The sequence below is a fragment of the Rana temporaria genome, chromosome 4, assembly GCF_905171775.1.
Source record: "Rana temporaria chromosome 4, aRanTem1.1, whole genome shotgun sequence".
NCBI classification, from domain to species: Eukaryota; Metazoa; Chordata; class Amphibia; order Anura; family Ranidae; genus Rana; species Rana temporaria.
This window is the reverse complement of record NC_053492.1, coordinates 169849202-169865998: the sequence shown is the minus strand read 5'-3', so window position 1 is coordinate 169865998 and position 16797 is coordinate 169849202.

Below are 16797 nucleotides of genomic sequence, written 5' to 3'. Positions count from 1 at the left end.
GGCCCGGCGGGCAAATGTATGCTGGAATCCTGTCCGCTCTGGCCTACACACGACCGAACATGTCTGCTGAAACTGGTCCGCGGACCAGTTTCAGCAGACATGTTCGGTCGTGTGTACGGCCCATTAGTGTTCAACTTGGGCATCGTCACACCACTTAATTGTTTAACACTCGATTGTTAATATTTAATCATATGTATATATTCATTTTATTCACATATTATTATTTAATTCTAGCGCCCCCTACCCTCTTTTCATTTATCACACATCTCAGTTAACACAGATTTTTTGGGGTGCAGCTTACCTTATTATTTTGTATTATTTTGTAGTACTATATACACTTAGGCCTGGATTCACGTAGAAGTGCGCATCTTTGTGCGGGCGTAACGTATCCTATTTACGTTACGCCTCCGCAACTTTGACAGGCAAGTGCCGTATTCTCAAACCAAAGTTGCGGCGGCGTAGCGCAAATAGGCCGGCATAAGCCCGCCTAATTCAAATGTGGAAGATGTGGGCGTGTGGGCATGTAAATTTGATGTGACCTCACGTAAATGACGCTTTTTACGAACAGCGCATGCGCCGTCCGTGAAAGTATCCCAGTGTGCATGCTCCAAATTAACCCGCAAGAAGCCAATGCTTTTGACGTGAACGTAAATGACGCAAAGCCCTATTCGCAAACGACTTACGCAAACGACGTAAAACATGAAAAATTTGACGCTGTTCCGACGTCCATACTTAACATTGGTACGCCTCATCTACGCCTCATATAGCAGGGGTAACTTTACGCCGGGAAAAGCCTAACGTAAATGGCGTATCTGTACTGCGTTGGCCGGGCGTACGTTCGTGAATTGGCGTATCTAGCTAATTTACATATTTCTAGGCGTAAATCAGCGTACACGCCCCTAGCGGCCAGCGTAAATATGCAGTTAAGATACGATGGTGTAAGAGACTTACGCTGGTCGTATCTTAGTGAAATTTTGGCGTATCTGATTCTTTGAATCAGGCGCCAAGATACGACGGCTCGGACTCAGAGTTACGACGGCGTATCTGGAGATACGCCGGCGTAACTCGTACGAGAATCCGGGCCTTAATATACATTTGGTTGGCGCGAGATACACACCTTTTTCCTATATTATCTTCTGTGAGTAGGATGTCTTTCCTGGTTTTCACCACTGTAGGGAGTAAGTGCAACCTGATGTATTCTTACATAAACCATCCAGGAAACAAGCTCAGTGAAGTCGGTCAGATTCAAAACACCACTCACCACCTTCCGCTGCAGGCTCTGCCACAATAACGCATACAGGGGTCCACAATAATGCCCCCCAGTAATTTCTCCCCCTTCCTCGTTTCTCCTGGGCGCCGCCATGACAGCAGTGCGTGCACGTGCCGAGAGCGGGCTTTTAGCTGTCTAAGTGAGACATGTATAGGGGGGGGCCATGGTTGCTAGTGAAAATATAGACACAAGGAGCGTCTATGCGGTAATGCGCTGCCAAAATAATCCTAAACTAAGTGGCCAACACAACAAAAAATAGATCACTTTTTGTCACAAATAGAACATAGAAAAAACAAAAGTGTGGCGCTGATGAAAATTGTAAAACAAAGTCCATATAATGGGACAATTGCAAGTAGTAAAAAGCCAAAGTCCACAGTAGAACCAGATATCTGAAGCGGGTGAGGGACAACAAAGTATAGATTCTTTAAACCATGAAGATGGATGTAGATGTCTGCTTACCAGATGTAGAGACTTGAATAGGTGTACACCTATCAAGTCATGCAGGCTTTTAGGTAACTGAGAACCTGATGTCTTCTGCTGGTGGAAAGGGATGTAGAATCCAATGGTCCTTCCTCCTAGGTGTTGTTGATTAGCCGATAACCATGTAGAAGTCTCAGACACGAGAATCGATGATTGACCAAAAGGAAATTAAAACACACATAGCGTGATACTGCATATGGGTGAAATTTATTTTAAAGGAATAAAATTTACACTCACGTGTGACCGGAGGTAATATAAGCGCTTGTACAATAAAAGGCAGAAAAGGTCAGTGTCTTCTCCCGACGCGTTTCGTTCAATAGAACATCGTCTTGGGGCCCCAAGACGATGTTCTATTGAACGAAACGCGTTACACCGTCGGATCTTAGGCTGCAATTCCAGGCCGGCCGCTAGGTGGCGCTTCCATATCTTTTATGCGACGAATATGCAAATGAGGAGTTACGCCGATTCAGAAACGAACAACCGCCCGGCGCTTTTTTTTACGTCGTTTGCGTTCAGCTTTTTCCGGCGTATACTTAAAGCTGCTATACGGAGGCGTACTCAATGTTAAGTATGGCCGTCGTTCCTGCGCCGAGATTTGAATTTTTTACGTCGTTTGCGTAAGTCGTTCGCAAATATGGATGGACGTAATTTACGTTAACGTCGAAACCAATGACGTCCTTGCGACGTCATTTGGAGCAATTCACGCTGGGTAAATTTGCGGACGGCGCATGCGCTGTTCGATCGGCGCGGGAACGCGCCTGATTTAAATACTACACGCCCCCTAGCCGCGGAATTTGAATTCCGCCGGGGGATTTACGATACGCCGCTGCAAGTTTTGAGGTTAAGTTTTTTGTGAATTAACCACTTGCCTCAAAAACTTGCGGCGGCGGATCTTAAATCAGATAGGTTACGCGGATCTAAAGATCCGCTAACCTATGTGAATCTGGCCCTCTGTGTCTCCAGTGCCGCAATACCCCAGCATTTAAATGGTAAACACAGATGAATAAAAAAATATATATATATTAAATGATCATAAATAAAATGTATCGTCCCAAATTACTTGTACATTACATATAATATTCCTGCAATGCATAGAGTCAAAACTTTGCTATCTTAAGGTGGTACAGTCTCTGGAAAGATTTTCAAATTCACCACTTTTGATAGTGTTAAATTCCTGTATTCGCTGCTATGTTCAATGGTCCCCCCTGGCCCTTACATCTCAGGATAAATCTGCTCCAATTACTGGAAAAGGAGCTTACACTGTGACCCACATGGGCAATGCTGTTCCTTCTAACAGGGTGTGGTGGGGCTGGTCAGTGGCCTCTCACCGACTTTTGTGGCAACGGATGTCCCCTTTCCCTTCCCCGTCAGCAGCTCAATAAAGACAGCATCCACAGCATTCTCTCCAACAACTGGACAGTGGACTCAATCAGTGTCATTGATGATCCCAGGCCTCTCTCTGTCTCACGAACACATTCTCCCTTAATGTCCCCCTTGCCTTTCTCAGAGCCAGCAATCAGTCTCCTCCTTTTCCTTTCCTCAGAACTCGAATGAAACTGTAGCCGCTCCTTTCTGCTAGCAATGCAAACCGGGCCTGTACTTGGATGGGAATTATTACATGCTAAAGGTATGAGACACCAAAGCATAACCCAAATCCTGCCTAAAATGTAAAGATTAATGCTGACTTGTGATAAAATATTGAGTTGTCATGTGAATGCTCAAAGCAAACTGTCTGAAGGCATTTTGTAAATTTTGCCAACTTTATTCAGTAAATGGAATGGCTAGTTAAGTGAATCTTCTGGTATGATTTACTGGGAATACTGAGTGAAATCTTACAGTGTATCAAAACTGGGAATAAAGCATACTGTATGCCAAAATGTTACCAGGAAGTTGGGTGAAAGAAGCAGCCAGTTAGAGAGATAAGAAGAGGGGTGGATTGATTGGTGGCTGTATGGTCTACCCAACTAGTGTCAAGGACCTTAAATTAGGGCCCACTGCATAGCAGAACTTTCCTATGGACTGGACCACAATTGTACGAGTCATTGCAAAGTATACAGCTGTAGCACCCTCTACCTTAGGTAGGTTGCTAGAGGGAGTTTTTATTTTGTTTCAGACAGTGCAGGTAAATTTAGGCAGGCATAGCTGAAAGCAAGGCCTGTTTGTTTTTGATCTGGGGGCTGGGAGTGGTTTAGAGAAGCAGCAGGTGACTGACATGTGGCTTCATCTCTCTGGCGCCTCGCTCTGGTTTTCAGAAGGTTAAGCAAAAGAGGTGGTTAGAGATGATTGGAGTAGCATGAGGTGTATCTGGGAGCCCTGACCTATCCCCAACTAGGATTGGCAGGGGGCAGCCCTCCTATATATACCCAGGGTCAGCCTGCTGGGGGAGCTGTTGTTGGGTGGAAGAACTGAGTGATGGAGTGTTAGGCTGTCGGGGCCTTTGAGGGAGCCCCTTATCTGGGGGGTGACCTTGGGCCAGGGCCCAGAGAGAGCTGGGAAGGAATTCCTCCATACAACCCAAACGAGGGGTGTTCTGAACAGGAGAGGAACACTGCCGGGCAAATCTTTAGGAAGGATTCATCTGTTGTTTGGTGAGTGACAGGCACAGTCAGGAGATCTGGGAGAGACATGGCAGGATTGGATGTAGAGCCAGAGGGAGAGACTGTGATGATACTGTCAAAGAAGTCGGGCTGCTAGAGCCAGGAGGGTTGGCAGAGTTCGCACAGGACTGACTGGGACCAGTAGTCCACCAAAGGACAGCTAGCACAAAAGACTCTTATTCTTCTATGCTCTTGGTTGCTACACCAAAGGGGTCTGCAAGCCCCTGCCAGCAAATGGATAATCCTTAACTGTTAGGCCTTATTCAGAGTGGGGCCTAACCGTGTGCTAGCTGTGTCAGGAATTGAGTATCGCACAGTAGAGGAAGTAACAGGTCATTAAAGAAGAGTTGTGCTGGAGGAGTCTGAAGCTTAGGAGACTGTGGATAGAGGTTCAAATTAATTACTTATCTATTTCTGCTATTGATCTGGGTATCCCATGTTCCCTTTACCCCATCCAAGTTAAATCCCTCAATAAAACAATAAAAACAAGCTGATGGACTGTTCGTTGTTCAGTGAGGAGTGACTGGAAGCGAATGCCGAGACGGGCAGGGTGGAACTACTACACTCAGAGACCCCACGGGGGCACCGCTACACAGCAGTTTCTCTTCATAACCTCAGACTGGAGAGTAAACTGTAACTTATGTCAAAGAACTAGTGACGGAAGATCTGTGTTTTTAATGCTACAGTGCCTTGAAAAAGTATGTGAAATTTTGCACATTTTGTCATGTTACAATCAAAAATGTAAATGTATTTTATTGGAATTTTATGCGATAGACCAACACAAAGTGGCACATCATTGTGAAGTGGAAGGAAAATGATAAATGATTTCAACATTTTTTATAAATAAATATCTGAAAAGTGTGGCGTGCATTTGTATTCAGCCCCATCTGAAAATGCAAAGAGGGTGGCGCAACTACAAAGCTACCAAGACATGGCTGTCCACCTAAACTGACAGACCAGGTAAGGAGAGCATTAATCACAGATGCAGCCAAGAGGCCCATGGTAACTCTGGAGGAGTCAGCTCAGGTGGGAAAATCTGTCCACAGGACAAGTATTAGTCGTGCTCTCCACAAATCTGGCCTTTATGAAAGTTGCAAGAAGAAAGCCATTGTTGAAAGAAAGTCATAAAAAGTCCCATTTGCAGTTTGTGAGAATCCATGTGAGGGGACACAGAAAACATGTGTGAAGCACTACCCCCAAAGGAGCTGCTGGTTTAGATTTGGGCCTGCCGTTACCTTGTTCCATGCACTCGTCTCAGGGGTTCTCCTTGAAGAGTTATCCATAAGAAATGTCTGCACCAACACAAAGTCTCTTTCAAGAATTTTATTGGAATTTGGCTGAAAACTAATAGATTGGGCTTTAAAGGCACACGGTACAGATAATATGAAAAAGATAGAACATTTATTAGTATAGAAATATCATAAAAACAGTTATAAACATAAAATCACAAAGAAATTAAATGAATAGCTGGTTCCACACAGGTTGTCACAATGGTTATATAATTCCAACATAAAAGAGCTTAATTGTAAAGCATAATCATGAACTTGGCTGTATAATGTGTAACCCGAGTGGCGATCCAGATGATAAGAAGGACTTGCTCTACATGTTGCGCGCTTTTGTATAGCGCTTCCTCAGGAGGATAGATATTTCAGTAAAAATTGGGCCGCGTTTTTATAGCGTTTATGGGTCACGGGAGCGCGCCGCGACCCACGGCTGGGTACAAGTACAGGACGTATATATACGTGCTTGTGCCCAGCCGTGCCATTCTGCCGACGTATATGTGCAGGAGGCGGTCCTTAAGTGGTTAATATCGGGGCGGTGGCACACCCAATATCGGTGCATCTGCAGTATCACCCTGCGATTGATGCACGTTAAATGTAGGCCTCTCTCTTCTCAAGAATTTTATTGAACAAAAGTTCTCCAACAGAGGGGTAGAGGGATGGGGAGACTCAGGTACCTTTGCTTTGTGGATCACGGGTACAAACTTAGATCCAGAGGATTAATTTGGTTTAACGCTGGATTCCAGCAACCACCAGATAGGCCTACTCTCACCGGCCTAGCAGCTGGTGCGAAGCTCGCTAAAGTCTCTGCCACAAACTCGATAAGTTTGTCGGGCCATCCCAAAATTTTCTGCCACAAGATTGTGCGACTACTCACGCACTTTGTAGAAATTTCAGTAGAGTACATGACTCACGGTGCCAAGAATCTTTCAGCCAACCCGGCAGCACAGTGAGGTAAAAACTGACAGGATAAGTCCTTCAAATGAATCCCAGTGGTTCAGCTCCCTTGGCGTAGGCGAGACAGTGAAAGACTCTCCCTGGATTAGTAAGCCCCATTAACCTCCGGGCCTACTCTCAGTTATGAAGCCACTACAAAACAGCCCACGCATCACCTGAGGCCATCAGGTCAGGATTGGATCAGAAGACCCCACCAAAACGGTGTCCATTCCTTAAGTACACTCCCCCAGAATGCACAGCGGGTTGACCACGCCCCTTGGGCTGCTTCTGGAAAGAGGTACCCAATGCATCCAGCCTGATGCCTTTCCAACCGTGACCTGCGGTGACAGCGACACCCACCGTCAAGGGGAAAATCATGCAACCCAGCTGAACTGAAACAGAACCGTAAATTTAACATAATCTTTCTGAGCCAAACTATTGCTCAGACAACTATAATTTAACGCATAGCGCCCCCTCAATGGGAGCAAGGCGCTACATGTGGAAGAAGGAATTCTGGTCAGATAAGACCAATATTGAACTTTTTGGCCTAAAAGCAAGATACTATGATATACTACGCCGCCGTAACTTACAGCGTATTTTCTGTATCCTGAAAGAATTTGCACCGTAAGTTATGGCGGCGTAGTGTAACTTTGTCGGCGTAAGGGCGCGCAATTCAAATGGATGAGATGGGGCGTGTTTTATGTTAATACGTCTTGACCCAACGTAAATTACGTTTTTTTTAATGCCGCATGCGCCGTCCGTGGGGGTATCCCAGTGCGCATGCTCCAAGTTAACCCGCAACAAGCCAATGCTTTCGACGTGAACGTAATTCTACGCAAAGCCCTATTCGCGAACGACTTATCCAAACGATGTAAAATGTCCAAAATTCAACGCGGGAACGACGTCTATACTTAACATTGAGTACGCCTTATATAGCAGGGGTAACTTTACGCCGAAAAAAGCCTTACGGAAACTACGTAAAAAAATGCGCCGGACGGACGTACGTTTGTGGATTTGCGTATCTAGCTAATTTGCATACTCGACGCGGAAATCGACAGAAGCGCCACCTAGCGGCCAGCGTAAATATGCACCTTAGATCCGACGGCGTACTAAGACGTACGCCAGTCGGATCTAGCCCAGCTTCAGGCGTATCTTGTTTTGTGGATACAAAACAAACATACGCCGGAGCAACCTAGCAGTTACGCGGCGTATCAATAGATACGCCAGCGTAACTGCTTTGTGGATCTGGCCCTATGTGTGGTAGAAAACTAACACTGCACATCACCCTAAACACAGCATGACACATAGTGTTGGCAGCATCATGTTGTGGGGATGCTTTTCTTCAGTAGGGATAGGGAAGCTGGTCAGAGTTGATGGGAAGATGGATGAAACCAAATACAGGGCGAGCTTAGAATAAAACCTGTTAAGCCCCATACACACTATCAGTTTTCCTGATGGTTTTCTCTTCAGGTTTACCAAAACCATCTAATATGAGGTCCAACCTTAAGCGTTTCAATTTGAATGCAATCAGGCAGGTCCTTGTACTACATGGTTTTGGTAAACCTGAAGAGAAAACCAGCAGGAAAACTGATAGTGTGTATGGGGCTTTAGAGTCTGCAAAAGACTTGAGACTGGGGCGGAGGTTCACCTTCCAGCAGGACCACGACCCTAAACATACAGCCAAAGCTACAATGGAATGGTTTAGATAAAAGAATATGCATGTGGTAGAATGGCCCAGTCAAAGTCCAAACCTAAATCCAATTAAGATTCGGTGACAAGACGTGAAAACTGCTGTTCACAGACGTTCTTCATCCAATTTGTCAGAACTTGCGCTATTTTGCAAAGACGAGTGTGCAAAAATGTCACTCTCTAGATGTGCAAAGCTGGTAGAGACATCCCCAAAAAGACTTACAGCTGTTATTGCAGTAAAAGGTGGTTCTACAAAGTATTGGCTGAATACAAATGCACATCACACTTTTCAGATATTCATTTATAAAAAAAAATGAAAATTGTTATTTCTGCTATTTTGATATTATGGTGTGGTTTTTTTTCTATAATAAAATTTAATGATAATAACCGCAGTGTCCAGTAATTGTGACCTCCTTGGAAGGCTTTATTTCCCTTCCTCTAAAACCATTTATCATTTTCGTTCCACTTCACAATTATGTGCTTGTCTATCACATAAAATCCCAATAAAATAAATTTTCAATTTTTGGTTGTAACATGACAAAATGTGGAGCACTGTATCTTCCTCAAAATAGCTTGATAATTAGTGTTGGGACAGGTGTCACTGGCTGTGAAAGGATGTTATCCTTGTGGTGTGGGGCCCGGTGTAGCAGATTGGCCTCCAGCCATAGGAGAATGTTTTCTCACACATTAAGTGATACCATTATGCAAACACTAAAAATTACCATAGCACGCTGGTTCCCTCATGCTGCCAACATGACGACAAGCATTTATGCCAATACCATGGTCACATGTTACCAATATGATTTCCTGTCAGGAGCACTGAGTGCATGTGTATCCATTGCTCTACTTGTGGAATTGTAATAATTACATGTTGTTGACACCAAGGCAACATGTTAACAGTATGAAAAAATATTTTTAATGCCCAGATCACCGCTATGTCTGTTACTACGTAGCTGACATGGTTTCATAAATATATTATGATATATCAACTTTTCACCATGTAGTATTTACTACATGGCACAGTCCATGTGACCAAAGAAAACACATATAAAAAAAGAGGAAGGGAAATAAAGCCTTCCAAGGAGGTCACAATTACTGGACACTGTGGTTATTATCATTAAATTTTATTATAGAAAAAAAACACACCATAATATCAAGAAAGCAGAAATAACAATCTACAGTAAGTATATACCTTCCGAAGTAATTTAAAAAGACAACGTTGTCATTAAAAGAGGGATTGCAGCTGAGCATACTATTAACCAGTCACACAGTCAGTTTCAGGTATTGGGATTAGATAGAAGTATTATGCCCCGTACACACCATCACTTTATGTGATGAAAAAAAATGACGTTTTTAAAAACGTCACTTTAATTGACCGTGTGTGGGGGAAAACGTTGTTTTATGTCTTCTAAAAAACGACCAAAAAAAATTGAAGCATGCTTCAATTTTATGTGTAGTTTTTCAAAACGTCAACTTTTACTTCACAGAAATTGACCGTGTGTAGTAAAAAACGTCGTTTAAAACGACGTTTTTTCACCCACGCATGCCCAGAAGCTACTTATGAAGTGGAAAAAGTGGTGAGAACGTAACCTCGCTTTGCTAGAACATTGTGAGAAAAACGATGGTGTGTAGGCAACTTCGTCTTTGAAAATTGAAGTTTCAAAAACGTCATTTTTTACTTCACAGAAAATGTCGTTTTTTTTCATCACATAAAGTGATGGGGCCATATTCTCAGTGAAGTTACGATGGAGTATCTCAGGATACTCCATCGTAACTCCCTTTTTTGGCCCGTGTATCTATGCGACTGATTCTTAGAATCATTTTCGCATAGATACACTTAAGATCCGCCATCTGTAAGTCACTTAGATAGATGGATTATAGGGTGATGGCGCTGCTTATGCTTGTTATATAGATGTATACACTATGTCCTGTGTATAATAAAATATCACATTTGTAGGGGAGCTCCAAATACTAGGAGAGACCAATGGAAGTGGGTCTCCTAGACCTGCGTATCGTTTATCCAAACGTCCAGGTGCTACCCCCTATTATTGCTTATAATCAACACTGGTGACCCAATGATCTATTGTTTTTTTCAGTGGAGTTAATAACCGTGTTCCAAAGGAGTATATGGACAGCCAGTAGATTATATTTCAATCCTATGTACCTATATCTGCTTCAGATAGATGCATCCTAAAAAGGTGTCTCAGGTGATTCCTAAGTGTAACCTCAAAGTGATAATGTGTGCTATGGTGCACAATTCCAGTGTTCCGTGAAACCCAAGTTGAAAAATATATGTATAAAGCACTAAAGATATATTAATAATGAAGTGTCCCCTAGGACACTAATTGTGATATTCAGGGTTAGCACCCTAAAATAGCTGTGAACATAGGGTGACAAACAGACTGTGTGTGAATTTTGTGCCTTTTCCAGGACACTGTGCCAGCAAAAAAATAAAATATTTTTGCTGTGAGCCTGAGTGTAGATTAACTACATCAAGCGTATTGATGAAAGTGTAAAGAAAAAATATAAAATAAAAAGTTACACTGCAAAGTGATATAGACCACCGACAATAAATGTCAGATCTGGAACCAATACATTAAATAAAACAAGACAATAATTAGTTGTGATTAAATACCATCCCTCGATAGGGTGCACAGAGGAGAATGTTAAAAAGTTTGCTGATGTTTGAGATTGAAAAAAACAACAACAGTGAAAAGTGAACATGTGAGGAGTGAAGTTGAACGTCCAGGCTCAATTATATAAAATAAACAAACATCCCTCGGTGAATAAAGGCACTTAGTTGCTAGAAAGATCTTTCGATTGAACGTGAACTCAAAGACCAAACTAAAGTTCAGTTTGGAAACAATGTATCACTGGTGACAAAGTACATATTAAAGAAAAAGCAAAAATGGTGACTTCATGTGACTTTCTTCTTGATGGATTTTATCGTGACTTTTGTGCTCCCCCTATTGGGTCCCCACTCACCAGATGTTGGCACCCCAAGGGGCAGAGGGCATTGGTGGTGGTACCTCGGTGTTGGTTGTTGGTTTGTATTTCCAAACGACGGGAAATTTCTTTGCCACGTCTCCAGAGGGGGAGGGAAAAAAATCCAAGCAGCTTCCAGGTGTCCCAAGGATAGTAATCAAAAAAGAAAGAAAAGAATCCACATAGCGTGACACTGCGTTTACAATAGAAAAAGACCACTCGTCTTTATTTAAAAATATTGTAACCATGTACAAATCTGCTAATTGTTTGGTGGTTTAGAAAACTCCACCAGTAATCCCAAATCCCCGTGGGATTTAGCAGAAAGGTGGTTTCTTAAAAAACATTCACAGGGTATGGTTAACAAAGAAAAAAAGGTATAAAAAAATGTGAATAAAAATAAAAATCAAAAGTCCATTAAAACAGGATGCAGTTAAAAATGAAAGTGAGCTGCAATGGCATATTAGGCCCTGTTGTCCGGTCCTACTCACGAGCTGCTGAGCGAAGCCTGTGTTACACGGTAACGCTGTGCAGTCAGCAGAGAGCGTTCGTGGCTTCCCGTTCAGGCAAATCGCGGCTCGGAGGACTACGATACAATCAGCTGGTGGGCCGTGCGTACGTGTGTGCTTGCGTCTGGGTCACCTGACGCGTTTCGTCGTATGACGTTCTCAAAGGCGATTCAAGCATCAGACGTACGCTCGTGATTTTTATGCACGGCTTTAGATGTGTCCCGCCTGTAGTGAAGAATTTGATTACTGGCTATGCAATTACTTACATCCCATAGTCCTCCCACCCGTTAACCCTTGGTGTAATCCAATTGTATTAAGGGGAAGGACACAGCCAGCGCCGAAAATAAAAATAGCTGTTATATGTATAATAGACAACTTGGCTGGCTGCTTGATTAGTAATGCCACAATGGGAACATGTAACAAGTATAAATCTTACGTTGAAATCTCTATTATACCACAAACTATTATATGCATGCATACAGCAAGAAAAAAATAATATAAACATATATATAACAGTACCAATATGTGTAATAATTTGGAGAAATGTACAATGGTATATATATTTGCCCTGACCTAAACGGTGTGGGGGAGATGTTGAAGAAGTAATATCCTAATTGGGAATACAGATGTAGTATTTTAATTAAGATATACGACTGGGATCAGAGTGGGGGACTCCTGCCCACATTCTATTTTTATCCCATGATGTAAATAATTATATACAAAGGACTAATTAAATGTGTAATAAAATGTCCTATATGCATAGTGTACATATCCTTAATGAAGGGATCCGTCATTTGCTCATGGGGGGGATTTTTCCCCGTTCAGTGATAGGTGGTCATAACGGAGCTATCCACTAGGTGGATAATATATATACATAGAGGGACAGAGGATGGTTTGATGCACCTCCCTGAGTTACCGCAGCGGGAAATGCCTGTTTAAGAAACAGAGCATGAAAAAATGTGTATAAAGTGCTGAACATAAAGTGTTTAATAGGATGTGAACAAAACTTTGGGAGAGCTCTTTCATTGATACTCATTACTGTATGCTAGGCGATCTTTATTCTTTAAGTAGAGCCTTTCGTGTATTTCAGATTATTAAGGTCATGGAGGGACTGAGGGCTATCCCTACATCTTTTTTCCTTTCCAATTAAATTTATTTATGAAATAGAATTGCATGAAGCCTAAGGATGAGATAGGTTATAATCCGAACCCCAAACTCCTTTATTTGGGAATAAATGTATTGGAGATTTTCATTTTTAGTTTTAATCTTATATTAATTCTTTGTATGTTGTGACTTTATTAATTTCTTATAGACTTGGTCTGGAGGGAAGGAAATTGATACTTATAGGTTTGGATTCATCCATTGGTTCTATCAAAGGTTGCTCAATGGGAATTGAAATGAAGTTAAACAAAGAAAAATATATTATATCTGAAATAATCGTTATAAGATTCAGATCTCAAAAAGGGCATTGGATTGTGCATGGTCTTGTTGTTATTAGAAGTTGGAGATGAAGCAATTCAGATCTATGTCTAAGTTAAGGCCTCTAGGTGCCAGGGATCCCATCTTGTGTATCCATCTGGTTTCGTTTTGTGACACTTGTACTTGTTTATTACCACCCCGCCAGTGATCCTTGATAATATCAATCCCAAAAAAAGTCATACAGGTTGGGTCTTTGTGGTGTTTCTCTGCAAAGTGTCTCGAGAGGCTATGCTTGGAAAAGCCTTTTTTTATGTTCTTAATATGTTCTCGGATTCTTACACGCAGGGCCCTGGTTGTGCGGCCTATATACTGTAGGTGGCATGGGCACTCAATGACGTAGGTTACGTGCGTACTATTGCACGTGATTAATTCTTTTATTTGGTATTCCTGGTTGTATACTGTGGATTTAAAGGTGGTCTTTCTCCGAGGTTGGGGTCTGTTGGTTCTACATGGAAGGCAACGTTGGCACCTATAGAAGCCTTTGAGGTCTGGGCATATATTGATGTTCTGAGGGGGATCAAGTACATTGTGTACAAGATGTGTCCTTAAAGTAGGAGCTCTCCGATAGATGAACTTGGGGCGAAGTGGGAGAATATTAGCTAATGTTCTGTCTTCTCTGAGGATGGGCCAGTACTTTTTAAAAATCTTCTCCACTTGTTGATACTGATTATTGAATCCAGTAATAAAAGATAGATCCACTTTGGGTACTGTTGAGGGTTTCTTTTTCCTCAACAGTGTTTCTCTGTTCATTAATCTGATGTTAGTCGTCGACAGTTTCTCCGACTAGAAGACTATGATATACAAGCAGAAGTACTCATTAAAAGATTCCTTGAAAAAGGTTATAAAGAAGAACTACTAACCAAATTAAAGAATAACATCAGATTAATGAACAGAGAAACACTGTTGAGGAAAAAGAAACCCTCAACAGTACCCAAAGTGGATCTATCTTTTATTACTGGATTCAATAATCAGTATCAACAAGTGGAGAAGATTTTTAAAAAGTACTGGCCCATCCTCAGAGAAGACAGAACATTAGCTAATATTCTCCCACTTCGCCCCAAGTTCATCTATCGGAGAGCTCCTACTTTAAGGACACATCTTGTACACAATGTACTTGATCCCCCTCAGAACATCAATATATGCCCAGACCTCAAAGGCTTCTATAGGTGCCAACGTTGCCTTCCATGTAGAACCAACAGACCCCAACCTCGGAGAAAGACCACCTTTAAATCCACAGTATACAACCAGGAATACCAAATAAAAGAATTAATCACGTGCAATAGTACGCACGTGACCTACGTCATTGAGTGCCCATGCCACCTACAGTATATAGGCCGCACAACCAGGGCCCTGCGTGTAAGAATCCGAGAACATATTAAGAACATAAAAAAAGGCTTTTCCAAGCATAGCCTCTCGAGACACTTTGCAGAGAAACACCACAAAGACCCAACCTGTATGACTTTTTTTGGGATTGATATTATCAAGGATCACTGGCGGGGTGGTAATAAACAAGTACAAGTGTCACAAAACGAAACCAGATGGATACACAAGATGGGATCCCTGGCACCTAGAGGCCTTAACTTAGACATAGATCTGAATTGCTTCATCTCCAACTTCTAATAACAACAAGACCATCCACAATCCAATGCCCTTTTTGAGATCTGAATCTTATAACGATTATTTCAGATATAATATATTTTTCTTTGTTTAACTTCATTTCAATTCCCATTGAGCAACCTTTGATAGAACCAATGGATGAATCCAAACCTATAAGTATCAATTTCCTTCCCTCCAGACCAAGTCTATAAGAAATTAATAAAGTCACAACATACAAAGAATTAATATAAGATTAAAACTAAAAATGAAAATCTCCAATACATTTATTCCCAAATAAAGGAGTTTGGGGTTCGGATTATAACCTATCTCATCCTTAGGCTTCATGCAATTCTATTTCATAAATAAATTTAATTGGAAAGGAAAAAAGATGTAGGGATAGCCCTCAGTCCCTCCATGACCTTAATAATCTGAAATACACGAAAGGCTCTACTTAAAGAATAAAGATCGCCTAGCATACAGTAATGAGTATCAATGAAAGAGCTCTCCCAAAGTTGTGTTCACATCCTATTAAACACTTTATGTTCAGCACTTTATACACATTTTTTCATGCTCTGTTTCTTAAACAGGCATTTCCCGCTGCGGTAACTCAGGGAGGTGCATCAAACCATCCTCTGTCCCTCTATGTATATATATTATCCACCTAGTGGATAGCTCTGTTATGACCACCTATCACTGAACGGGGAAAAATCCCCCCCATGAGCAAATGACGGATCCCTTCATTAAGGATATGTACACTATGCATATAGGACATTTTATTACACATTTAATTAGTCCTTTGTATATAATTATTTACATCATGGGATAAAAATAGAATGTGGGCAGGAGTCCCCCACTCTGATCCCAGTCGTATATCTTAATTAAAATACTACATCTGTATTCCCAATTAGGATATTACTTCTTCAACATCTCCCCCACACCGTTTAGGTCAGGGCAAATATATATACCATTGTACATTTCTCCAAATTATTACACATATTGGTACTGTTATATATATGTTTATATTATTTTTATACTTGTTACATGTTCCCATTGTGGCATTACTAATCAAGCAGCCAGCCAAGTTGTCTATTATACATATAACAGCTATTTTTATTTTCGGCGCTGGCTGTGTCCTTCCCCTTAATACAATTGGATTACACCAAGGGTTAACGGGTGGGAGGACTATGGGATGTAAGTAATTGCATAGCCAGTAATCAAATTCTTCACTACAGGCGGGACACATCTAAAGCCGTGCATAAAAATCACGAGCGTACGTCTGATGCTTGAATCGCCTTTGAGAACGTCATACGACGAAACGCGTCAGGTGACCCAGATGCAAGCACACACGTACGCACGGCCCACCAGCTGATTGTATCGTAGTCCTCCGAGCCGCGATTTGCCTGAACGGGAAGCCACGAACGCTCTCTGCTGACTGCACAGCGTTACCGTGTAACACAGGCTTCGCTCAGCAGCTCGTGAGTAGGACCGGACAACAGGGCCTAATATGCCATTGCAGCTCACTTTCATTTTTAACTGCATCCTGTTTTAATGGACTTTTGATTTTTATTTTTATTCACATTTTTTTATACCTTTTTTTCTTTGTTAACCATACCCTGTGAATGTTTTTTAAGAAACCACCTTTCTGCTAAATCCCACGGGGATTTGGGATTACTGGTGGAGTTGTCTAAACCACCAAACAATTAGCAGATTTGTACATGGTTACAATATTTTTAAATAAAGACGAGTGGTCTTTTTCTATTGTAAACGCAGTGTCACGCTATGTGGATTCTTTTCTTTCTTTTTTGATTACTATCCTTGGGACACCTGGAAGCTGCTTGGATTTTTTTCCCTCCCCCTCTGGAGAGGTGGCAAAGAAATTTCCCGTCGTTTGGAAATACAAACCAACAACCAACACCGAGGTACCACCACCAATGCCCTCTGCCCCTTGGGGTGCCAACATCTGGTGAGTGGGGACCCAA